Here is a 26,272-nt window from a genome sequence, read left to right as displayed (position 1 = left end):
TCTAAAAGAATTTTCGTGAGAATACTCATCAGTCAAATTAATACTATGGCTGGAGATGAGCTACTTTGACATACTCCACCATTTTACTAAGGTTTGACTTACAGAAAATTTTCAGGAATGTGGACTTTCAGAAACAGGGATATTAACTAAAGTAAATCTAATTTTTGAAATTTCTTTAGCATCATCAATTGATTTAAATACGCTTTAAAAGAAACTACAGGACTTTGGAATTTTAAAGCTGTAACAACTTATAAAACAAAAACACCTCATTGTCAAATCTGGAGCTGACTATCAAATTCCATGCTTAGCATAGGTGGCTTAAGTAAATAATGTGAGAGTAATATTTTAAGTATCCCTTTAATTTGGTCCTACCAAACCCATTTCCAATCCTCCATCCAATCCTGGAAAATGCTATCAGATGTTCAAAAATTTTTATTCTAATTCTCCTAGTACTTCAAACCCTCACAAGCTGCCAAACACACATCAAGCACCAATAGTAGACCCAACCTAACCAATGTCCCAGGGGACCCATGCTAATGACACACATCAGCACTTTTTAAAAAGTATTTCTTGGACCTAAAATTCAAGTTATTATTTAAATCATATCCCTACTATAATTAACTAGCAAAGCTGAAACTAAATCAGGCAGACGGACCAGGCCTCAAGCCAGATGCTGAATGTCAGAATTATAAACCACCATGCGGATGTACCACTCTAGCATGGTCCAGGCCAGGAAGCCACAGGCTAAGGGCTACCCTGCATAATGAGGGTCTTTGAGGAAAGCAGTGACTGCATTCCTCTGGGGATTTAGGAGAACACTCTAGAACTCCCACTCTCCCATAAATAGTTCCATCACAAAGCCTGGGGGGAAGGGGGAGATCAGCAGTGTAACAGGTATGCCGGACACTGTTAAGACATTGTGAGCTTTCATGGGGAAAACAGGGATTTGCCTCTAAATAAGCTTACAGTGGGTGTGCAGGGAGGGGGGAGATCACCATATTCTCTGTTGGATAGCTTTGTATGTGGTACTTGTATAATACAAATCGTGCAAAAATCAATGATAAATAAAAGGAACCATAAGGTGTTTGTACTCAAGATATCTCAAGTGAGTGACCAGGTTGAAGTTAAGTTTATTATTAGTTCTGTGGAGCATTCTTAACAGTAAGCAAGGGAACAGGATGGGTCTCCTTATAGTCAAGGCCATACCCAGCGGTAGCAGCAGCAGGGGCGGGGCGGGGGGGGGGGTGCTTTCCATCTCTGAGAAAGTCCTGCCCTCTCTGTACCTCAGAGTTTCAGATATGCTCCAAGGAGGGAGTTGGAGGACCCATTCCATTTTAAAAGTGCTGCCATGGACATAGGTATAAACACTGTGACTGCCCCCAAGAACTCCTCCACACGTTTATTTCTATGGAGGAGCACTCTTCAGGAAGGTGTTGAGATTATTTGGAGAAAGCCTTCTAGAGAAAGGATGTTTCACCAAAATTGGAAAGGTTGAAGGGCTATGATTTGATGGAGGAAGTGTGAAGCTATTCTTGGAGTCTGGAACTTCCTGTAAAAAGGCTCAAACGCAGAAAAGAAAAATGATCAGGCAGACAATTGTTGGGGAGGGGGTAAGTGCTGTCTAGGGACATTTAATGAAAAAGCAGGAGTGAGACGCAGGAGGTAAGATGGAGTTAATTAGTAATGGAAAGTGCTGGCCCTTAGCATTCCAGTTCAAGATAACCGCCTGAATGCAATGAAATTTACTATTCCAAACTGAGACCTACTCCATTCAAAATCCAATTTACACTCTCTAAGACCTTACCATCCTGATTTAGGGTTTATAGGGTCTGCCACAGTATCATAACCATCAGTGTAAACAACAAATACAAATCAATGCTATGAAATACAAGATTTTCCATTCATCCTCCAGAAAAAAATCCTATGTATGTCAAATATTGGCACAAGAACAAAAAGCATTTAACTTAAAAGAAATCACTTGTCACAATTAAGTTGACAGGGTCTAGACCATAACCAACATAAAGTCTTTGCAGAGAGAAGGGCAAACATTAAGTAATGCCCAACTTCCACCCTAATTTTAGCATCACCACCAATTATTTTTATTTACAACATTGCTTTGTTTTATTGATACTTTCAAACTGAAGCAATCAATCAAATAACATTTGCCTTAAAAATACAGGAAAAAAAGGGGGGAGGGGCTGCCTTCAAACTCTGGGAGCCCTTCAAAGAGGGCGCATTGACCTAGCATACAATGGGATCAATGCCCAGGACTTGTGCAATTTGGAGGCCTCCTCTGTCCAGAGAAATTACTAAGCAATAGGTCTTTTTTTTTTTTTTTTTTTTGTATAGGGGTTGGGGGGAGATTGAACCCAGAGGTGCTTAACCACTGAGCCACATTCCCAGCCCTTTTAAATGTTTTATTTAGAAGGCAGAGTCTCAAGCCTGATTCATTCTGTGGGTCAGGATTTTTACCCTTTTTTAGAACAGATTTGCAATCAAGAAAAAAATGCATTGATTATTTTCTGCATTTATTCAAGTCCCCTATTTTTAAAAGGTCAGTAAGGAATATTGCTTTCAAGTTTCAGGCTATTAAAAACATGAAATGAATACAAAAGCAGCTTTTCAAAAGTTGTATTCGTCTGGTTTTTTTTCAATACAAAACACCACACCCCCACTCCATGCTCAAAGCTTCACTAAATCCTTCCTATATGTTTTGAATGAATTGATCAGCTTCAACCCCCACCCCACCCTCCTGTGGGTTTTAGGAGCCCAGGGCTGGGTTATTTACAACACAGCATTTAAAATAACAAGTGTTTTTGTTATTTTAAATCCCTCCCACAAACGCTGTGATTTGCGAAGGAAAAAAATATGTACAGTTCCAATTTACATTTATGAAACTATTTTAAACTAGATCAAGAAACTAGAAAAATCACTTCCAGTTCTACAAATGATTCTAGTAATTTGCCTTAATATTTTTACATGATGTTCTCTGTTCAGGTACCATTTTACATTGCTTAATATTTTGGAATTTATTAATTTCAAAGGAATACTGGTAGATTCATTCGGCAGTGTTTTCTATACTTAGATAATGAGAAAATTTTTGAGAGGTTGAATAACAGAATGGCTTGTTTATTACAGTTAAAACAGTCTTTCTGAATAGTCTGCATTCTTATTTCGGAATATTTTTGTTACTACCTTTTACAGCAGTTGCTAAAGAAAAAAAACAAAAGCTTCTGTCTCTTGATTTAGCACTCAAAAATAGTGGGCATCCTTCAAATTCAAGCTGATATTAAACTAAAAATATGGAGCAAGATCTACTTCGTACAAATTTTCTAGTAAACAGCCACACGTTGCTTTTTCCATGACTACCTGAAGGCCCCTAATCTACTACAGTACATTTTTTAAAATATTTTTAGTTGTAGGTGGACACAATCTTTATTTTTATGTGGTGCTGAGGATAGAACTCAGTGCCTTGCACGTGCGAGGCAAGCGCTCTACCACTGAGCTACAGCACCAGCCCCGGCTACAGTAAAATTTTAAGCAGAACACCTGTGTAGGATCACACACATTTTTGTGGTTTTCCACCTAAATTTCATTAGGTTTAAGTTTCTTTATAAATGCGGGCAAACTTTCCTTTAAAAATCTACATATTTGCTGAATTCTTTGTGAAGAGAGTTCCTGGGCTATGAATTTGAATTTTTTACCTGTCAAACGTAATACTCTCAGGCGAATAGCAAGGTTAGAATTTTAAAGCCTAGATTATTACAGTAATAACACTAACGTCCACGCTAGAGAAAGGTGAACACGTAAAAACTTCTCATTAATAGAAATCTAGAAATCACAATGATGCTTGTAAAAGTACATTTTCATCCGAGGGCCTCAGAACACGCTGCCCGCAGCCCAGGTCACCCAGGGCCCTGGTTTTCTTGGATGGTTACTACCACCCCCGGCACGGGAGCCTTGTGTTCCACAAAGGTTCGCTCTAGGCCCGCAGCTACCGGACTTTATCCCCAAAAGAAAATCTTCCCGGGTGCCTGAATTGGGTTGCAGGAAAAGCGATTGCCTGGACATGGATTCTGTCAAGACCCGCATGTCCGGAGGCCAGCAGGGAAACAAACTGCAGGTGAGGTTGCATCAGAAGAGAAAGACAAGTCCCAGAAAAGTCAGCAGAACTAGGGCGCAGGAAAGGCGTTATGCAACGGCCCCGCTCTCACAGCCACGAAAGCAAGCGCTCCTGCAGCTCTAGCAGAGTCCCGCCAAGACCCTGGAAACTCGCAAGGGTCGCGCAAGCGGACGCCGGACAGGGCCTGGCTCCCCGCCTGCTCGCTCTGTGGCCTGTGCGGTTCCGGGGAACCGGAGCACGATTTGCCCAGGGAACAGCGGCGCGGCCTCGGCGGGACTTATGAGCCCACGAGGTGGACGGCGCGGCCAGCAGGGTACCGGGTGCAGGAAAAGAGAAGTCGGAGAGGACAGGAGCGGGCGCAGCTTGCAGGGATCCCGACGCCGGCGAGCTGGTGGGCGAGTGGGGAGTGGATGGTTCGGCACTGGGAGGACAGGGCGGGGAGGCAGCACCCAGGGGAGAAGGCGCTCGCCCGCGGTGGACGGGTGGGGAACTGGCTGGCCCATGGTACTGTGGCGCGGCCCGAGGGGACCGCCCCAGCTCGGTGTGACCGCGGCGCAGCCAGACGCGCGGTCCTGGGGCTGTCATGGGCGCCGGACCGGGCATTTGGGTAAAAGCCGAGCCGCCATCCCACCGGACGGTGGAGGCGGAGACGTGCCCTGCGCTGACTGCCTCTCGGGTAGTCCAGAGCGTCACAGACGCCGCCCCCGGCCCGCGGCCGCCCCTGCCCAGCCAGGAGCCGGGAGCCCAGCCGCTACACAACAAAGCGGCGCAGCCCCGCCGGCCCCCGCCCGACGCGCTCTCCGCTGGCCCGGCGCTCTCGCCCAACTTCTCCGGCTCCCAGGAACCAGCCCGGCGGGCTCCCCACGGCCCGCGACGACGCGCGGCAGAGCGGAGGCGGCCCCTGGGCCGGGCCGGGGCCGTGGGGGCAGGGCGCAGCTCCCGTCTGGACAAACTTCCTTGGCCGCCCGCTCCCCGCTCCTCCGCCCGGCCGCCCCGCCGAGCCGGGGCGTCCTTCCCCGAGCCATGGCCCCCAGCGGCCAAAGGTCGGGCGCTCAGAGCCCTGAGGCTCTGCGGTCCACGGAAACTTTCTCCCGCCTGGCTGCCGCCCGCAGCCCCACGCCCCCCGTCCCGGCCCCTCACCTCTTGGGGCGCGGTCTACACCCTCGGGGGCGTCCTGGCCCGCGGCTCCTGGGCCTGGAGCGCCGGGAGACCAGGCGCCGGTGGCTGGAGCTGCTGTTGGCCCCTCAGGGACCGGGGAGCCCCGGGCGGCGGCGCGGGCGGTGGCTGCTCCATCTTCCCGGGGCGCTCACGCCGCGGTTCCAACGCGCAGACCCAAGTGGGACATTCGCTACATTGTTGGCATTCCACGGGCGTCACGTGACCCCGCCTCCCGCGTCACTCTCGGCCGCATACCAGCCCGGGCGGGGCGCCTGCGGCCCTTGCTCCTCGGCAGCCGGCCGCTCCGCCCCGTCCCGCCCGGCCCAGCAGCGGCTTCGGGCCTTGGCTGCGGACGCCACCTGCCCGCGGCCTCCCAGCCGGCCTGCGGGAACTGGCCAGGCCTCGCGGACCCATATGCGCTCTTGTCACTCGCCCCCCCGCCCCGCCACTGTACTTGTATTGATCCCCTCCACTCTTTAACTGTCGTTAAAGCCACGTTTTCCTAAATACCTTATTCCATTCTTGGTGAAAAAAGTAAGTTAGCAGGCCCGAGGGAGCTGCAAGTTGCTAAGAAGGTGCTAGTCACTGAAAGTGGGACAACTATTGGGACATGGACTCAAGTAATAAACAAAGCTGACTAACATATGTCCACGTTAATCAGGTATAATTTAATCAACTATCTCCCCTATATACATTTTATGAAAAGGTTTTGCATGTAAAGGACAAAACAGTAATGTATATATCAACAAGTGAGACAGTGGTTTTTGCACTTCAGCCACTTCATCATATTTGCATTTGAGGATTTGGTTCAAAGACATAAGCAGGCGTTGTGCAGAGATGCAGAGTAGAAATTATAGAATGGATGCCAAATCCTTAATCTACTTTTGGCTCTCCTTTTAACATCACACTTCCTACCACCTACAGTCTGGCAAATGACCACGAGGACTAACTCAGTTTTTCCTCAATCTAATTTTCTCTTTAATAAACTTGTGACATTTTTAAGTTTTAATTTCAGAAGAAACAATACTGAAGATCATTTAGTCCCAGCTATTTCTTGCTTTGTGGGGCTGGGATAGAACTCAGGGCCTCACATGTGTATGCACAGGTTTTTTTAAGCACTGAGCTGTATCCCTTGCCATCTCAGGACTATTTTAACCACCTCACTAGCCTTCAGTCCCTGCTCCGCTTGCCTCCCCTCCTTCATCTCTCTAATTCTGGTAAATCCTTAGGTCTTCCAAGACACCTTCTCAGATGTCTCTCCTGATTTCTCTTTTTTTGTGTGTGCTGCAATAATTAAACCATTGTCATGCAGCTTACAATTCAATTTCATTTTTCACTCTTATCCTGTTTGCTACACAGATATTTTGGGCAGAAATGGAAGCAGAATAAGTCTCCAACCAATATTCTATAAATCTGAGCTCCACTTACATTAACCTGTGTATCTTTTCACTCTCACACTCACTCTCTCCACCCTAGCCTCAAGCCACATGGCTGGCTGCCAGAGGACTTTTGTGTGTGTGTGTTAAGGTACTGCTCCTGCACTGTCTTCAAAGGCATAAACTTATTTGAGAAAAAATAATTTTTTTAGTCAAATGGAGAATATAAAAAATAAAAGAAATTTAATGGTATTATGATTTGGATCTTTAGGATTCCCCCAAAGACCCATAATTGAAGACTTAGTTCCTAGCTTGTGGCACTGTTGGGAAGTGATGGAATCTTTAGGAGGTGGGCCCTAGTGGAAGGAGATTAGGTCATTGGGGGAGGGCCCTTGAAGGGAATATTGGAATGCCAGCCCCTTCTGTGAAGCTATGAGGTGAGTAGCTTTGCTCCATCATTCAGTCCCCACTGTGATGTTCAACCTCACTACAGCCCAAAACTACAGAGCCAACCTACCATGGATTGACACCTCTGAAAATATGAATCAAAATAAACCTTCCTTAAAGTTGTCTTTTTCAGGGGCTGGGGAGATAGCTCAGTTGGTAGAGTGCTTGCCTTGTAAGCACGAAGCCCTGGGTTTGATCCCCAGCACCAAAAAAAAAAAAAAAAAAAAAAGTGTTTTTTCAGGTCTTTTATTCCAGGGACAGAAAGCTTACTACCATAAATGAACTTTTAAATTTATGTGTGAAATGCCAAATAAAAGATTACAGTTACAGTGACCATTACAGACCAAGAGTGAAATATTGGAAACAACACAAATGTCCAACAGTAGAGGAGTTGGAAAACAAAAGTTTTTTTTATTCACATGATAAGACAGCTAACTGAATGGACTTTGTACTTGTCAAAGGATAAATGATTATAAATAGAATTCAAAATCAATGTGAATTTTTTTTAAAAAATAAGTTGTAGAACTATCTATGTACTATGATACCATATTTATAAATAAGCAAAATCCACAGAACCTGTACCAATCACATACTTCATATAAGTATAGACACAGACTACAAAGTACATACCGAACATGACGACTGTTGCCTTTATAGAAGGAAAGAGAGAAATTGGACAGGAGAGAAAAATTAGGACTTCTATTATATCTACAATGCTTGCTTTCTTTAATTTAAAAAACGGAATCAAAACTGCCAAAATTTTAAAAGTTGTTGATTCTGGGTGATAGAATTCCATAATGCATGCTACAGTATTCATTGTGCCTGTTTCAAAATATCCTTAAATTTTCTCATCTTTAAGACTAAATAAAGGGCAGGGGTTGTAGCTCAATGGTAGAGCACTTGCCTAGCATATGCGAGGCAGTGGGTTTGATTCTTAACACCACATATAAATAAATAAAGGTCCATTGACAACTAAAATTTTTTTTAAAAAAATTTGTAGAGAGAATTTTTTGAAAAAGAATAAATATAGACAAACTGAAAACAAATTTCCAAGATTGGGCTTGGTTGGAAAAACTATGACACACTCATATTGAAGAATGTTATGATTAGTGGTTTTGTGGATACATGTTTATTTGACAAGAGTCATTCATTCCTTCTGGTTTTTTGGTGGTTGTCGCTTGTCTTTTAAGTATCTACTATGAACCATGTACTAAACCAGGCTCTGGAGTTACCATGGTGTGCAAAATTTTTAAATTTATCCCCTGATGGAGTTTGCATCCTGATAGAAATGTTCAAGAAAAAAAAAAAGCATTTGACAAAATAAAGTATGGTATCTCGTTTTGTAATTTGTTTATATATATACAAAACAAATTATATATACACTTATACAATTATATATATACTTATACATAAGTATATATATGTATACATGTATATATATATACTTACAATTTTTAAAGTTCAAAACATAGTATAGTATACAGCTGAGTGTTAAAAGTGGTGGTCTATGGATATGGTGATTCTAGATAATTTTTATGTTATAATTCCTGATATGTCTACAGTAGGATAGTTAATTTTTAAAAATTAAATAATCAGTCTCATAATGTATGCAACTGAGAAGAGGAGGAAAAGAGATAACACAATGCCAATTGAGCACAAAGCTTACCATAGTAGCAAAACCACTGTTTAAAAATTGATTAACGTGTATATACTGTATGTGCCTGTGTGCTTCTCTGTACTAGGTATTGCTCTAAGCTTGTGCATTCTCTCATTTAATCCACAAAACAACCAGGTTACCAATCTCTTTTTACAGAATAGCACGCTGAAGCACAGAAAACCCAAGTAAGTTATCCAAGATCAAAGAACTGGAATTTGAATCTTGATAGATCTAACTTCAGAGTTTAGAAACATTGAATTATAAGGCTTTCTCCAGGTAAACTCAAGATGTTGTGATTACAGTGTGTAAAAGTTGAAAATATTACCCATTTCTATGAGTCAGCCAGGTGATCTGATTCATTGTTCTTTGTTTTGGGTTTTGTAAACTTAAAGAACTTCAGCTGAGAATTACTAGTCCAGAATTCTGTTTCAATGATAAACTTGAACTCTTTTAACTTTTTTATTATGATAAAATATGCTTATTGCAAAATTTACAATTTAACCATTTTTAACCACACACATCAGGGATATTAAGCACATTCACAATGTTATATGACCATCACTGCTATCCATTTCAAGAAAAGTTTCATTATTCCAAACTGAAACCTCTACTGGTTAAATAATAACTCCTCCTTCCCTGTTCCTTTTGTTGTTTTTTGAAGGAATATTCACACACCTGCTCCCAGAGAGAACTCCTAATGCCTTTGGAGATAAGGGTGCTAGGAAAAATCTTTTGTTTTAATATTTAGTCTTTGAGGCTGAAGGTAGTGGCACATGCCTATAATCCCAGTGACTATAGGATTACAAATTGGAGGCCAGTTTTGGTGGCAGTTTAGTGAGATCTGTCTTAAATTTTTGTTTAAAAAAGGGGCTGGAAAGAATCAATAACTGGGATAGATTCAAACTAAAAAGCTTTCTCTCAGCAAAGGAAATTATCAGCAATGCGAAGAAAGAGCCTACAGAGTGGGAGAAAATCTTTGCCAATCATACTTCAGATAGAGCACTAATTTCCAGAATATATAAAGGACTCAAAAAACTCTACACCAAGAATGCAAATAATCCAATCAACAAATGGGCTAAGGAAATGAATAGACACTTCACAGAAGAAGATCTACAAGCAATCAACAAACATGGAAAAATGTTCAACATCTCTAGTAATAAGAGAAATGCAAATCAAAACCACGCTAAGATTCCATCTCACCCCAATTAGAATGGCGATTATCAAGAATACAAGCAACAATAGGTGTTGGAGAGGATGTGGGGAGAAAGGTACACTCATCCATTGCTGGTGGGGCTGCAAATTAGTACAGCCACTCTGGAAAGCAGTGTGGAGATTCCTTAGAAAACTTGGAATGGAACCACCATTTGACCCAGCTATCCCACTCCTTGGCCTATACCCAAAGGACTTAAAATCAGCATACTACAGAGATACAACCACATCAATGTCCGTAGCTGCTCAGTTCACAATAGCCAGATTGTGGAACCAACCTAGATGTCCTTCAATTGATGAATGGGTAAAGAAACTGGTACATATATACAATGGAATATTACTCAGCCATAAAGAATGAAAAAATTATGGCATTTGCAGGCAAATGGATGAAATTGGAAAATATCATGCTAAGTGAGATAAGCCAATCTCAAAAAACTAAAGGACGAATGATCTCACTGATAAGCGGATGAGGACATATAATGGGGGGTGGGAGGGGTTAGTGTTAGGGTTAGAGTTAGGTTTAGGGTTAGGGATAAGGAGGGTGGTAAGAATGGAGGAAGGAAGGACTGTGTAGAGGGAAAAGAGGGGTGGGGGGGTGGGGGAGAAGGGAAAAAAAATAATGAATCAAACATCATTGCCCTATGTAAATTTATGATTACACAAATGGTATGCCTTGACTCCATGTACAAATAGAGAAACAACATGTATCCCATTTGTATACAATAAAAAAAAGAATCTGAAAAAAAATAAATAAATAGTAGATGAATAACCAGAAATGTTTTTACATCTTGTGTTTTTTAAGAAGTTCCACTAATTTTCTTTTTAAGTTTTAATTTAATTTAATTTTCTAAACTGTGGTAGAATACACATAATAAATTTTAATCATCCTGACCTTTTTCTGTTTGTTTTTTTTCAGTGCTGAGAATTGAACCTAGAGCTTTATAACATGCTGGGCAAGCATTCTACCACTGGGTAACATCCTCAACCCTTAACCACTTTTTAAGTGTTATTTTTTACAATAATGAAAGCAATTTGGATTCTGTATTAAATATTAATTCCTGCATATCTTTTCCAATATTAAACTCATGAACTCCACAGAAGTATCACAGAAGGAGACCAGGGTTCAGGGACTGTCTGGGGCAGCCCCCTGACCAGTCCCTATAGACCTGCCCTTCTGGCCACCTCCAGGAATGCCTAGGTAACTTCATTCTCCAAATAGCCACTCTGCTTCTCAGATGAGTAATAAAGTATGTGGTTGCATAAGTCAGTATTGCTCAATAATTTGAGAAGATCCATTCCCAGAAGAGCTCAAAGTAACACTGTGAAGATACAAATCACATTCTGCACTTGGATAATTCTTATGTTGACACTTTATATTAGTAAGTGAATTGCTACAACAGATTTTCTTCCTTACCACATTCCTTGTTAGCTTACTCCTTATGCTGAGTGAGCTATGACAGCACCAGCTATTCACATATTTTTCATCACATTTATAGTTGACAGCAACTTCTATTTCATACGCAAACATGAGCAGAATGCTGTTGTGTGTATAACTGAAATAAAAATCCCATTGAAAAGGTGAAGTTTTACTTCTGTATGCTCTAAAACCTTCCATTCAGATGTTTAATATTCTTGCTGTTGAGCTGGGGTCTCACTCTGTTGCCCAAGCTGTCGCTGAACCTGGGGGCTGAAGTGATCCTCCTGCTGAGGCCTCTCGAGTAGCCAGGACTACAGGTGTGCACCACCACACCTGGCTCATTCACTTTTTTAATCTAATCTTTTGCAGTCAATGTTGGTACAACTTGCTTTAGGAAAAACAAAAAAGTCTAAGGCCCAATCTCTTATCTCAACAAAATCAATTTCTATAACAAAATGAACACTTTGATGAGATTATGATAAGGGGATTTCACACACAGAAGCAGAAGCAAGCCAGACAAAGAGGTTGCCAAATTTCAGAGAGCAAATGGAAATCTATACAAACCAGGCAGCAGTCATTGCAGATGGTATTTGATAATGGCTAACCCCAGGCTAAGAGTTTCTAGGTTTTGAGTTGGAACCTGAAAAATGGCCCAGAGCTAATATCCTTTAGGAAGACAGGTGGGAGGAAGAACCAATATGTCAGGTAGAGATAGTTAGAAGAGGGGGAGGAGAGAAATGAAGTCAAGAGAAAGCCTGGTATTTGAGGCATGTAGAGAATGGACTTGTAAGAGAGTAAGTAGGGAGGATGTTAAGAGAAATAGGGACATGAAGTAAACAGAGAAGTAGGCCCATGAGGTGAAATAGCTCTGGGGTTATGTATTGGCAAATTAAAAACCTGGTGCATTGTGTGCATCTGTAGGTCCTACTACTTGAGTGCCTGAGGTAGGAGGATTGCTTGAGCCCAGGAGTTCATGGTCAGCCTGGGCAACATGGAAAGACACTGTCTTAAGAAAATAAACCAAACAGGGTTAGGGTATAGCACAGTGGTGGAGCACTTGCCTAGCAAGTGTGAGGCACTGAGTTCAATCCTCAGCACCACATAAAAACAAATAAAATAAAGGTCCCTTGACAACCACAACTAAAAAATATTTTTTAAAAATAATAAATAAACATAGATGTTATCATAGACCCTACAAGTCCACTGGGAAAGGTAAATAATAATCAGATAATGCTACAAATGAAATTTGGGGTTGTGATTAATACTACAGAGGAAAAACACATCTTCTTGTGAGAGCTTACAATAGCAGGGCTACAACCTGGTCTCAGAAATCAGGGAACACTTCAGTTGAGATGTGAAAGATGAGAAGAAGCCAGCAACATGAGCAACAGAGAAAGTACCACAGTTCTCTCTTCTCTGAGGTTTTGCTTTCAGCAGTTTCAGTTACCTGAGGTCTGAAAGTATTAAATGGAAAATTCCAGAGATAAACAATTTGTATGTTTTAAATTGTGCACATTTCTGAGAAATATAATGGAATTTCACTCTGTCCTACCCAAAATGCAATTCATCCCTTTGTCTAGTGTATCCCTGTTGTATATATTGCCCTCCCATTAGCCATTTAGTAGCCATTGGATTATCAGACAGACTATTGGGGTATCACAGAACTTATATTCATACAGCCCTTATTTTACTCAATAATGATCCCAAAGCACAAGAGTAGTGATACTGGCAGTTCATCTAGGCCAAAGGAAAGCTGTGAAGTACTTCCTTTAAGTGAAAAGGTGAAAGTTCCTCACTTAAGAAGGAAAGAAAAATATTGTATGCTGAGGTTGCTAAGATCTACAGTAAGAACAAATCTTTGTGAAATTGTGAAGATGGAAAAAGAAACTAGTGTAAATTTTGCCATGGCATCTAAAACTGCAAAAGTTATGGCCACAGTGCATGATAAGAGCTTAGTTAAGGTGGAAAAGGCATTACATTAAAGAGTTCAGTACTATCTGGTTAGTACTGAACAACATCAACCGAGGGTCTTACGATGTACCCCCTATGGATAAGGAGGGATCACCGAATTCCATGGGAAAAGGCCCTGCAAGGGAAGGAACATGATATAGCATTTCAGACACTCAGGGGACCACTGTGATGAGCAGACAAAGGGGTGAGAACCAAGAGGCAAAGGTGGAGAGATATTCAGAGACCAGGGTACCCAGGGTTTCATGGGATTTCAGTTTTTACATGCAGAACAATGGGAAGTCATAAAATGGTCTTAAGCAGAAAAGTGACATGATCTGATGTGTTTCCACAAAATCACTCTGTGGAGAATGGGTGGAAACCAAGAATTAGAAGGAGAAAAACTGACCAGAACATTATAGTGGTTGAGAGTGCCCGTGCACATGGAGGGAAGGGGATGACCTGGAGAAGTAACAGTGGTGGAACGTGCAGATCCAAGATGGGATTGCTTTGTGGTCAAGGAAGAAGGTAATCATTTCTGGGTTTCTAAAGTGGGCGATAGTGTCATAAGTGTGTTTTCAGAGTTGTCTTTGAAATGGGCTGGAGTGAACTGAAATGCCATGAAGGCAGTTGGAGGAGCTGATCTGTGAGTCTTCTGCATATCCCATGGGTGGTCACTGAGGCAAAAGCTATGGCTGACTTTGCCTCTGTGAACAGTAGAACGGGAGACGGGGAAAGGACCTACATTTTAAGGGTGTGCAACATTTAATGGCAAAGTCGAGGGAAGGTGAGTCTGCACAGGAAACAGATGAGCTATCAGGGAACTGGAGAAAAGTACAGCTTCACAGAAACAAAGGGAAGAGTGTTTGAAGAAGGGAGGAAGCAAAAAACATATACACTACTACAAAGTCAAGTAAAACGACAGCTGAAAAAGTTCCATTGGATTTAAAGACACGGAGGTACTGGAGCCTCAGTACGTTCTCTGCTGGTAGATTGACAAGAGTAGAAACTGGATGGGTGGGAAAAGGAGAAAAGAGAAAGCAAACCTCCATTGGGAGCAGGGTGCGGTGTAGCATGCCTGTATCCCAGCGACTCGGGAGGCTGAGGCAAGAGGATCACAAATTCTAGGCCAGCCTCAGCAACTGAGCAAGACCCTGTCTCAAAAAGGGGTGGGGATGATGCTCAGTGCTGAGTGCTTGCCTAGCACACCTGACACCTTGGGTTCAGTACCACACACATGCACACACACAAACTCTCATTAGAAATTTAAGTTGGAGGGCTGGGGAGATAGCTCAGTTGGTAAAGTGCTTGCAGGGCCCTGGGTTTGATCCCCAGCACCGCCAAAAAAAAAAAAAAAAAAAAAAGAAAGAAATTTAAGTTGGAAAGGTTAGGCAAGTGTAATGATGGTAGTCAAAGGAGAATGAGGGATCAAGGAATGTTCTTTTTAATGGGAGAATCATATATATAAATATTGCTACTATTCCATTGCTGCTGTAAAACAGTCCCATAAAATCAGTCACTTAGAATCCCTTAGATCTGCAGAGACTACCTACAGCACAGGTGAAGAACTGGACTTGATTAGGAGACTACAACATCACCATCCCCTTTTATTTTAATTTTTTGATTAAAAATGTTTTTGTGGTGCTAGGGATCAAACCCAAGACCTTGCACATGCCAGGCAAGCATTCTACCACTGAGCTTGTAGCCCTGCTTTCATTTTTAGATTAATGCAGTGGCCTAAGTGGGCTTCCTTAGTTTCAGTTTTTCCTTTACCCCACTCATTCTACAAACCTCTAAGCCAAATTAGTTTTCCTAATGCACATCCTGCTCAGAAACCCTCAGGAGCTCCTCATTGCCTACTGAAGAAAGTCTCAACACTTTGATGTTCTCCATGATACAGTGACAACTATTTTTCCAGCATCCTCTGCCCTCTTTCCTTGTGTGTGCACTTTGTGTCCAGGTGTAGGGCTATGCTTGAGGCAGCACCCAGTCCAGTAATATAGCTGTTTCTGGCATACGATCTATTACACACCCTGGTCATGCCCTTCCAGGCCTGAGTGTCCTCTCCTCAGCTTGTTATCCTTCCCATTTGTAGTAGGCAGAATAATAGCCCCCTAAAGATGTCTATACCTTAATGCCTGGAATCTGTGAACATGTTACCTGAAGTGGCAAAAGAGATTAAGATGTGATTAAGGGTACAGACCCTGAGATGGGGAGACCATCCTGGATTATTCACATAATAATCAAATGGTCCCTTAAATGTAGAAGGTCGAGCCGAGTGGGGTGGGCCATGCCCAATATCCAAGTGGCTCGGGAAGCTGAGGCAGGAGGACTGTGAGTTCAAAGCCAGTCTCAACAAAAGCGAGGCACTAAGCAATTCAGTGAGACCCTGTCTCTAAATAAAAATAGAGCTGGGGATGTGACTCCATGGTCAAGTGCTCCTGAGTTCAATCCCCAGCACCCCGGCCCCCTACCCCACACAAAAAAGTATGAGACAGAAGGGTAGGTCAGAGCGATGTGACAGCATGAGAAAGACTTGCTCCCTGCTGACTTTGAAGATGGAATGACATGGCCTCCAGAAACTGGGACAACTGTCAGTTTTCAGTTTTCAACCAGCAAGAACACGGGATGTCACTCTTATAACCCCAAAAAACTGAATTCTGCAACAACCTGAATAATCAGGAAACTGTCCCCTCAAACCTCCAGAAAGGACTGCGAGTAAGTCTTCTGGTGCCTTGGTTTTAACCTGTGAGATCCAGGTTGGGCTTCTAACCTCCAAAACTATAAGATAATAAATTTATGTTGCTTTAAGCCACTAAATTTGTGACTTTTTTTTTTTTTTTTTTTGGATACTTGGTATTGAACTCAAGGGTGTTTAACTACTGAGCCCTTTTTTACAATTTTTTATTTTGAGATAGGGTCTCACTAAGTTGATGAGGCTGACTTTGACTTGCAATCCTCCTGCCTCAGCCTCCCAAGCTGCTGGAATTACAGGTGTGAACCACTGCAACCAGCAGTTTGTGGTATATTTTATAGCAACATTCTTCACTACCTGTTCTTCAGTCTTTCCAAGAAGTTGTCCATGATGGTCTCAGCCAGAAATTAATAGTTTGCTTTCATTTGAACTCTCAATGGCACTGAGGACTTTCCTCCCCATGAGGAATGGTCTGGTGTCATGTTTTTGGTACCCTTGTTCTGATTCTATTAGGCTTTCAGTTCCTAGAGTTAACCTCAAGGATTAGGATTAGGTTTGGGATTTAGGTGGGCAAGGTAGCTGTCACAATATCTAACTTTGCCCTGTACATAACAGCCATTATTTCCTTAGAACTTTAAGGAAATAAAATAAATAATAATGGATAAAGAAATACTTTTACTTGTAAATGGCTAGCAACATAAAAGGTTGTTATTAATACTGATGATAATACAAAATTAAGTCAACACCAAGTAGGACTTGGTTTACTTATGAATACCTAAATCTGCATTTTAATTTTTTTCTAGGTCAGAATATGAGAAAGTGGAGCATATGATGGTGAATATAAGTTGCATTTCGATTTAGAGAAAACTAGGTTTAGAAAAAAGACTTTCTCTAGATCCTGGAGTATGCTCATATTCATATAAATGGAAAAGATGACATGATGTTAAAAAAATGGACAGTGCAATTATATGCTATTCAAAATCCATAGTTTCGAAGCTACATTTTTAAATAAGGTGAAAATATAAAGCAAGCTTTGAACAACAGTCATGATTGCTTCTTTGAAAATGGCAGCATGATACTATAGTGACGTGGTCACATCAATGTTTATAGTAGCTCAATTCACAATAGCTAAGCTATGGAACCAACCTAGGTGCCCTTCAAAAGATAAATAGATACAGAAAATGTGGTATATATACACTATGTAATGTTACTCAGGCATAAAGAAGAATGAAATTATGGCATTTGCCAGTAAACTGATAGAACTGGGGTCTATCGTGCTAGGTGAAATAAGCCAATCCCCCAAAAACCAAAGGCTGAATGTTCTCTCTGATATGTGGATGCTAACTCACTATAAGTGGGGCACAGGGAGGGAAGAATAGAAGTTCACTGGATTAGACAAAGGGGAATAAAGGGAAGGGAGGGGTGATGAGAATAAGAAAAACAGTAGAATGAATGGGACATAATTTTTCTATGTTCATATAATTACACAACCAGTGTAACTCCACATCATATTCAATCACAAGAATTGGAAGTTATTCTCCATGTATATATAATATGTCAAAATACATTTACTGTCATGTATAACTAAAAAGAACAAGTTAAAAAAAAAAAGAAAACGGAAGCATGAATCTCACAGATCCCAGAACTTCAAAAAAGACAAAAGGAAAATATTTTTAAATAGTTGAAACTACAATAAACAATCACAACTCAGGATTAAACTATAGATTCATTTTATATGAACAGATCAGACATAATAGCTTTTGTCTTTACCAGGCTCTTGCTGGTTTCTAAGCTTCCATGTTACCTCCTCCTAGTATACATTTCATCCAGCAAAGAATGTACAATTTATTTGTCAAAATCAACATGAGTTGAATTTCTCTCTAATGACTGTGCAACTATTCAAATGTTGAATGCATATTAATTACAGAAATCTAGAGAAATTTTAGATAAAATTCTGGCTAGGAAGGGAAGAATTGAAGGAACACAGGGAGAAGTCAGGATGTACACTTGGAGCAAAAGCTCAGAGAGTCCAGGGTTAGAACAGACTGAGTTCCCAGCAGGGACAAAACCCAAAGAACATGAGGGCTCCTGTTGGGTTGTGGCACCCACCATATTACTGTAGAATTGTTTTCAGAAGTTAATCTCCAGTTTCCTTCTCCAGTTTGAATTTTTTTTTTTCAGTGCTGGAGATGGAATCCAGGGCCTAGTGCTTGCTGGGAAAGCACTTCACCACTGGGCTACATCCCCAGACTTACAGTTTTTTTAATAACTGAGTGTGATTGAAAATGGTGTTGGTTCATACATTGCTGGTGGGGCTGCAAATTAGTGCAGTCACTCTGGAAAGCAGTATGGAGATTCCTTAGAAAACTTGGAATGGAACCACCATTTGACCCAGCTATCCCACTCCTTGGCCTATACCCAAAGGACTTAAAATCAGCATATTACAGAGATACAGCCACATCAATGTTCATAGCTGCTCAATTCACCATAGCCAGATTGTGGAACCAACCTAGATGCCCTTCAATTAATTAATGGATAAAGAAACTGTGTATATATGTACAATGGAATATTACTCAACCATAAAGAATAATAAAATTACGGCATTTGCAGGCAAATGGATGAAATTGGAGAATATCATGCTAAGTGAGATAAACCAATCTCAAAAAACCAAAGGACGAATGATCTCGCTGATAAACGCATGATGACACATAATGGGGGGTGGGAGGGGGCAAGAATGGAGGAAGGAGGGACTGTAAAGAGGGAAAAGAGGGGTGGGGGGTGGGGGAGAAGGAAAAAATAACAGAGTGAATCAAACCTCCTTACCCTATGTGAATGTATGATTATGCAAATGGTATGCTGTTACTCCATGTACAAACAGAAACAACATGAATCCCATTTGTTTACAATAAAAATAAATTAAAAGAAAATGGTGTTGGATCACATAGACTCCCTAACCCAGTTCCTTTTTAATTTGTGGGTCCTGAGAAGAGGCCAAAAGTAAGAGGGGAGAGACTTTGAGTCCTGGCATGGTTTTCATGAAAGGTCCCATCCCATTACTGCACATATGAGCACAGGGCTGGTCCTCTGTGGGGTCACCTTGGAAACAGTGTCTGACTAGCTCCTTCCTCCTCTCTCTCCATCTCATTCTGAAAGACATTTTCTATGTTAACTAATAAGCACTGAGGTTTTTTGTTCATTTATTAGCTTTGGCAATGCTGAGGATGGAACCCAGGGCCTGGCACCTGCTAGGCAAGTGCTCTACTACTGAGCTACACCCTTAGCCCTGAATCTTAATGAAAACCCCAGGAGATATAAAGCCCTGGAGATCCAAAGGAATGAATCTGTTTAGGTGGAATTTCAGGAATGACGAGTACTTTTCATTCATTCATTCATTCATTCATTCATTCATTCACTATGTACTGAATTCCAGGCAAGGTGCTAAGCGTTGAAACATGGTGGGCAAATGCAGACATAGAACATAGTAATCATAAAAGCCAATAGGTGTTGGGGCTGGGGTTGTGGCTCAGTGGTAGAGCATTTGCCTAGCATGTGTGAAGCATATATAAATAAATGCACCACATATAAATAAATGAATAAAATAAAGTTCTATCAACATCCAAAAAAAAAAAAAAAAAAAAAACCCAGTATGTGGTGAGAAACAGTATTAAGAGTCACTCAGTCTAATTTCCCTAACAGACTGACCTACCTAGTGAGCATCGAGAGCCTTAGGGCTGACCCTCTGGAGGGAATGGCACCAGAGTGGCAGGGCAGAGCCGGTGGGAGCGGCACTTCAGGCGACTGCATAATTTCTAGAGAGCTAAGGAGCGTGGGTGGGAGCCTGTGCCAACTTGCACAAGCGCCTTGCCAACATTTACACAAGTATATCATTCCAGGTGGCCCCAAGAAATTTTCACCAAACTAATTTCCTCGGTTGTCACTGACGGGAGTGATTTAGAGTCACAATCTGTTTGAATGAGGTGTGGGAACTTGTCTGCTTTTCCAGAGCCACCTGGGTTGTTTTACCTGGAGCTCATGACCCAAATCCCCTCATTTTCTCAGGTTTGGTCATGTAGGACCTTGTTCCTGATAAGAAAGATTTCTCCTCTCAGACTCACCATTGGGCAGAGGATCTGCCAAGGTTGGCTTTCCCATCAGGCCCAGTCCCCAGAGCACAAAATACTTTTAGGGATCCATGAAAATATTTTAATTTCTTTAAAAATCTGAACAAAAAAGTGAATGCAACAAAAAAGAATATATATGGTTTATCTATGGCTTCACTTTCTGTGATTTCAGTTATCCATAGTAGACCATGATCCAAGTATTAAAATGGAAAATTCTAGAAATAAACAATTCACTAATGTTCAGTTGAGTATCATGATGAAATCTTTTGCCGACCTACTTTGTTCTGCCTGGGGCCATGAATCATTCCTTTGTCCAGCATATCCATACTGTATATGCCACCAGTCTGTTACTTACTTAGTAGCCAACTCTCATATCAGGTCAACTATCATGGTATCTTGGTGTTTGTGTCTGAGTAACTGTCACACCATTGCCTAATGCTATGTCACAATGCCTACGTCATTCACCTCTCTTCATCTCATCATGTAGATATTGAGTCATAACAACTCATTATCAGAAGGGTGAGTACAATAAGATATTTTGTGAGAGACCACCTTCATGTAAATTTTATTAGAGAACATTGTATAATGATTCTGTTTTATTATTAGTTATTGTTGTTGATCTTTTGCTATGCCTGATTTATACATTTTATTTTATCATAGGTATGTATATGTATATGGTAAAACAATATATATGGTCTTGTATACTACCCATAATTTCAGGCATCCATCACACTATGCTGGAGAATAAAGGCACATCTGAAAACCTCATTTCTATCTTGGAATATGTCACCCAAGGAAAAGGGGGGACTCTTATATATAAGAAATCCAAACCCAATCTGCCTTACATTTGCCTTTATACCTAGTTGTAAATACCTTTTTCTTTTTTTCTTTTTTTCTTTTTTTTTTTTGCAGCACTGGGGATTGAACCCAGGGCCTTGTGCTTGCAAGGTAAGCACTCTACCAACTGAGCTATATGCCCAGCCCACCATTTTCATATTTTTTTATACTATTAGTATGGTTTTTATTTTAATTATTTCTTAAAATTTTTGATTCATTGTGCACAAATGGGATACGGCTTTTGTTTCTCTGGTTGTACACAAAGTAGAGTCACACCATTTGCATAATCATACATGTACATAGAGTAATGATGTTTCTCTCATTTTATTATTTTCCTTCCCCCCATCCCCCACCCCTCATTTTCCTCTATACAATCCATCCTTCATCCATTCTTGCCTCCCTCCCACCTCCCATTATGTATCATCATCCACTTATCAGAGAAATCATTCAGCCTTTGGTTTTTTGGGATTGGCTTATCTCATTTAACATGATATTCTTCAACTCCATCCATTTACCTGCAAATGCCATAATTTTATTGTTCTTTATGGCTGAATAATATTCCATTGTGTATATATACCACAGTTTCTTTATCCATTCAACTGTGGGGGGCATCTAGTTTGGTTCCACAATCCAGTTATTGTGAATTGAGCTGCTATGAACATTGATGTAGTTGCATCTCTGTAGTATGCTGATTTTAAGTCCTTTGGGTATAGGCCTAGGAGTGGGATAGCTGGGTCAAATGGTGGTTCCAGTACAAGTTTTCTAAGCAATCTCCATACTGCTTTCCAGAGTGACTGCACCAATTTGCAACCCCACCAGCCATGTATGAGTGTGCCTTTTTCCCCACATCCTCGCCAACACTTCTTGTTGCTTATATTCTTGATAATAGACATTCTAATTGGGGTGAGATGAAATCTTAGGGTAGTTTTGATTTGCATTTCTCTTATTACTAGAGATGTTGAACCCTTCAGATAGAGCACTAATCTCCAAAATCAATAAATAACTCAAAAAACTTTATACCAAGAATACAAATAACCGAATCAATAAATGGGCTAAGAAAATGAGCAGACACTTCACAGAAGATCTAAAGCAATCAACAGATATATGATATATTTTTTCACCATTTTCATTTTTATGGAAGAAGACATCCATAGGTGAGAATTACAACATAGGCCTGGGTACTGAGTTGGCCAGATGGAAGAGGCTGTTGTGGCTGAAGGATGTGTGAGAGAGGAAAGAAGGGGAGAGGAAGGATGGTGAAGGATGTGAGACGTCATCTCCTAAGTGCAACTGAAGTCACTGGGAAGATTCAAGCTGGGGCGGGGGTGACCTGATATTTCAAAGACAACTCTGGTTGTTCTGAGGGGAGTGGATGGTGGGGCTGATTGGAAAGGCAGAAGCAGAAGTGGAAAAGTGTCATGCTGTGATGCAGCATGAGGTAAGAGATGATGGAGCTTCATCAGGGCAGGGTGGTATCAGTCAGCAAGGGCCACCTGAAAAGGGGCAGATGGCTTCCAACTTACAGTGATTCAATTTTAGAACAGTATGAAAGCAATATGCATTCAGTTGCATCCATAATCCCAATTTTTATATTTTATTGGGCTAGTGATATGTTGTATGATATTCTTACAACACTGGGCAGCAGCAAGGGCAGCAGCTTCCACTCAGTTCCATGATTATGCAGAGAAACAACTGACACTCCATGATACACTGTGTTGCTAAGGTGAGATGATTGCTGGTTTATATTATTAAATGCATTTTTAAAACATATGTATATTTAACATATATGTACATATTAACATTTGTTTATTTTTTTTTTAACATGGTGCCGAGGATCGAACCCAGTGCCTTGCACATGTGAAGCAAGCACTCTACCACTGAGCCACAACCCCAGCCCCTTAAATGCATTTTTGGCTCATGATATTTTCAACTTACAAAATATGGGGACATGACCGCATCACAACTTGATTAGCATCTGTACCACAAACTGAGTGGTTTAAACAACAGAAATTAACTCCCTCCCAGTTGTCCAGGCTAGTCCAAGAGCAAGGTGTGGAGAGTGTTGGTTCCTACTGAAGTTCAGAAGAGTTTGTTCCAGGCCCCTCTCCTATCTTCTGTAGCCTGGCATGATTCTTACTGTGCTGCTGACCATTCTCTCCCTAGGTTTCTTCATGTCATCTCCCTTCTGCATGTGTCTGCATCCAAATTTCCCTCTTTTATTAGGACACCAGTTATATTGGATTAGGGCTCACTCTAATGACCTCACTTGAACTTGATTACCTCTGCAAAGATCCTATCTTTAAATAAGGTCACTTTTGGAGATACTGAGGGTTAAAACTCCAACACAGGAATTTTGGAAGAACACAGATCAACTCATAAGAAGAGATTAACCAACTGTGACCCAAGGGCCAAATCTTGTCCACTAAGTATACACTCTATCACTGAACTACATCCCCAACCCAGTAAATTAATTTTTTATGAAGACACTATGCCATACAATTGTCAAACTATGGAACCAGCCAAGGTGTCCATCAACAGAGGAATGGATAAAGAAATTGTGGTATATTTGAACAATGGAGTTTTATTCAGCCATAAAGAAAAATTAAATTATGTCATTTTCAGGAAAAAGGATGAAACTAGAGAGCATTATGTCAAGTGAAATAAGCCAAATTCAAAAAGTCAAAGGTTGTTTTCTTTCAGATGTGGAAGCAAGAGAGGAAAAAGGAAAAGAAAGACTGTGTGGAGGGGGAGGGAAGGATCTCATGAAAATCAGAGGGAGATCCATAGAGTAGAGGAAAGGGACCTCAGGAAGAAAAAGGGAAGAAAAAGGGGAAATACTGGGGAATGATACTGGACAAATTATACTATTATATTGTTTGCATGTATGAATAAGTAACAACAAATCCCACAATTATGTACAGCCATATGCACCAATAAAAAAATATGAAAAAAAAACCTACCAAAGGCGAACAAAGCACCTCTAGGCACCAACTCTGAGTCAGCGGGCAGATGCCTTTGTTCTGTCCTCACTGTGCTATAAAAGCAATCTTCTTCCAATAAACTTTTTTAACTGACACGTCTGGAAACCACATTCGATGGCTCACCATTCCAATGTGACTAATGAGGCTGATACCTGAGGCCAGCTGGACTTCAAGGTGAAAGATGGAGTTTCACATCAGTTAACCCCAGAGTCACCCATTGCTATGGTTTGGATGTACCCTCCCCAAAGTTTATGTGCTGAGCACTTAATCCCCAAATTTATCTGCTGATGCTATTTGGAGGTGGTTATGATTAGATGAGATCATGAGGGTCTGGCCCCTGTGATGCAGGATTTGTTGCAGGATTTGTGCACAGAGACAGGGCACCAGGGCGTTCCACAGGAAGCAGTGTTTATTTGGTGCCTGCACAGACTAGGCAGATTCTCATCCAAAGGCTGACCCCCTGGGCTTTGCCTTATATAGCCCCTACTAGTCCTCCTCTCCCCCAACCCCCCATTACATGTTAACTCCTATATAGATTTCACGTGGGGATTCTATACTATAAAATCATATGTAGCTTATGGCAGAGCTGTGCAGGCACACGAGTGAGGGTTCCCAGCAGGGTTGTGTGTGTGCCCCAGTGTCAGTGGAAGAGGGCATGAATGCTAAGTGTGCCATGTGGCCTTCCTTTTGTCTGGGAAACGCATGCATACATGGTCACTGAAGGCATCGAGTTACCCAACAGAGCTGAGCATGTACCCACAGATACTGGCTGCACCATGTTGTTTGATAAAGTCACACATGTGTGCACACATACTAGCATGCTGTGCCATCTTGTAGTTATTTGAAGAGGGCTCCTACCCAGGATTAGTGGTTTTTTTTTTATTGTAAACAAATGGGATACATGTTGTTTCTCTGTTTGTACATGGCGTAAAGGCATACCATTTGTGTAATCATAAATTTACATAGGGTAATGTTGTTTGATTCATTCTGTTATTTTTTCCCTTCCCCCCCACCCCTCCCACCCCTCTTTTCCCTGTATACAGTCCTTCCTTCCTCCATTCTTGCCCCCAACCTAACCCTAACTCTAACCCTGACACTAACCCCTCCCACCCCCATTATGTGTCATTATCCACTTATCAGTGAGATCATTTGTCCTTTGATTTTTTGAGATTGGTTTATCTCACTTAGCATGATATTCTCCAATTTCATCCATTTGCCTGCAAATGCCATAATTTTACCATTCTTTATGGCTGAGTAATATTCCATTGTATATATATACAACAGTTTCTTTATCCATTCATCAATTGAAGGACATCTAGGTTGGTTCCACAATCTGGCTATTGTGAACTGAGCAGCTATGAACATTGATGTGGCTGTATCTCTGTAATATGCTGATTTTAAGTCCTTTGGGTATAGGCCAAGGAGTGGGATAGCTGGGTCAAATGGTGGTTCCATTCCAAGTTTTCTAAGGAGTCTCCATACTGCTTTCCAGAGTGGCTGCACTAATTTGCAGCCCCACCAGCAATGTATGAGTGTACCTTTCTCCCCACATCCTCGCCAACACCTGTTGTTGTTTGTATTCTTGATAATCGCCATTCTAATTGGGGTGAGATGGAATCTTAGGGTGGTTTTGATTTGCATTTCTCTTATTACTAGAGATGTTGAACATTTTTCCATATGTTTGTTGATTGCTTGCAGATCTTCTTCTGTGAAGTGTCTATTCATTTTCTTAGCCCATTTGTTGATTGGATTATTTGCATTCTTGGTGTAGAGTTTTTTGAGTTCTTTATAGATTCTGGAGATTAGTGCTCTATCTGAAGTATGATTGGCAAAGATTTTCTCCCACTCTGTAGGCTCTTTCTTTGCATTGCTGATAGTTTCCTTTGCTGAGAGAAAGCTTTTTAGTTTGAATCTATCCCAGTTATTGATTCTTGCTTTTATTTCTTGTGCTATGGGAGTCCTGTTGAGGAAGTCAGGTCCTAAGCCGACATGTTGAAGCTCTGGACCTACTTTTTCTTCTATAATCTGCAGGGTCTCTGGTCTGATTCCGAGATCCTTAATCCATTTTGAGTTTAGTTTCGTGCATGGTGAGAGATATGGGTTTAGTTTCATTCTGTTGCATATGGATTTCCAATTCTCCCAGCACTATTTGTTGAAGAGGCTATCTTTTCTCCATTGCATATTTTTGGACCCTTTGTCTAGTATGAGAAAATTGTACTTATTTGGGTTTGTGTTTGTGTCCTCTATTCTGTACCATTGATCCACCTTTCTAATTTGGTACCAATACCATGCCGTTTTTGTTAC

The 26,272-nt window shown here is 41.3% G+C and overlaps 1 protein-coding gene across 1 annotated transcript in view; it reads right to left on the bottom strand.

The window, feature by feature from the left end:
* Nucleotides 1-5,495, bottom strand: part of Lats2 (large tumor suppressor kinase 2) — a 76,248-nt gene extending 70,753 nt beyond the window's left edge. Inside the window, exon 1 of the mRNA XM_047553445.1 lies at nt 5,264-5,495. The gene's annotated coding sequence lies outside the window, so the exon portion shown is untranslated. The remainder of the gene's footprint in view (nt 1-5,263) is intronic.
* Between the last annotated feature and the right edge of the window lie 20,777 nt (nt 5,496-26,272).

The sequence above is a fragment of the Sciurus carolinensis genome, chromosome 5 (assembly GCF_902686445.1).
Source record: "Sciurus carolinensis chromosome 5, mSciCar1.2, whole genome shotgun sequence".
Lineage (NCBI taxonomy): Eukaryota > Metazoa > Chordata > Mammalia > Rodentia > Sciuridae > Sciurus > Sciurus carolinensis.
The sequence above is the reverse complement of the archived record's forward strand: the minus strand, read 5'-3'. Positions and strand labels throughout refer to the sequence as shown.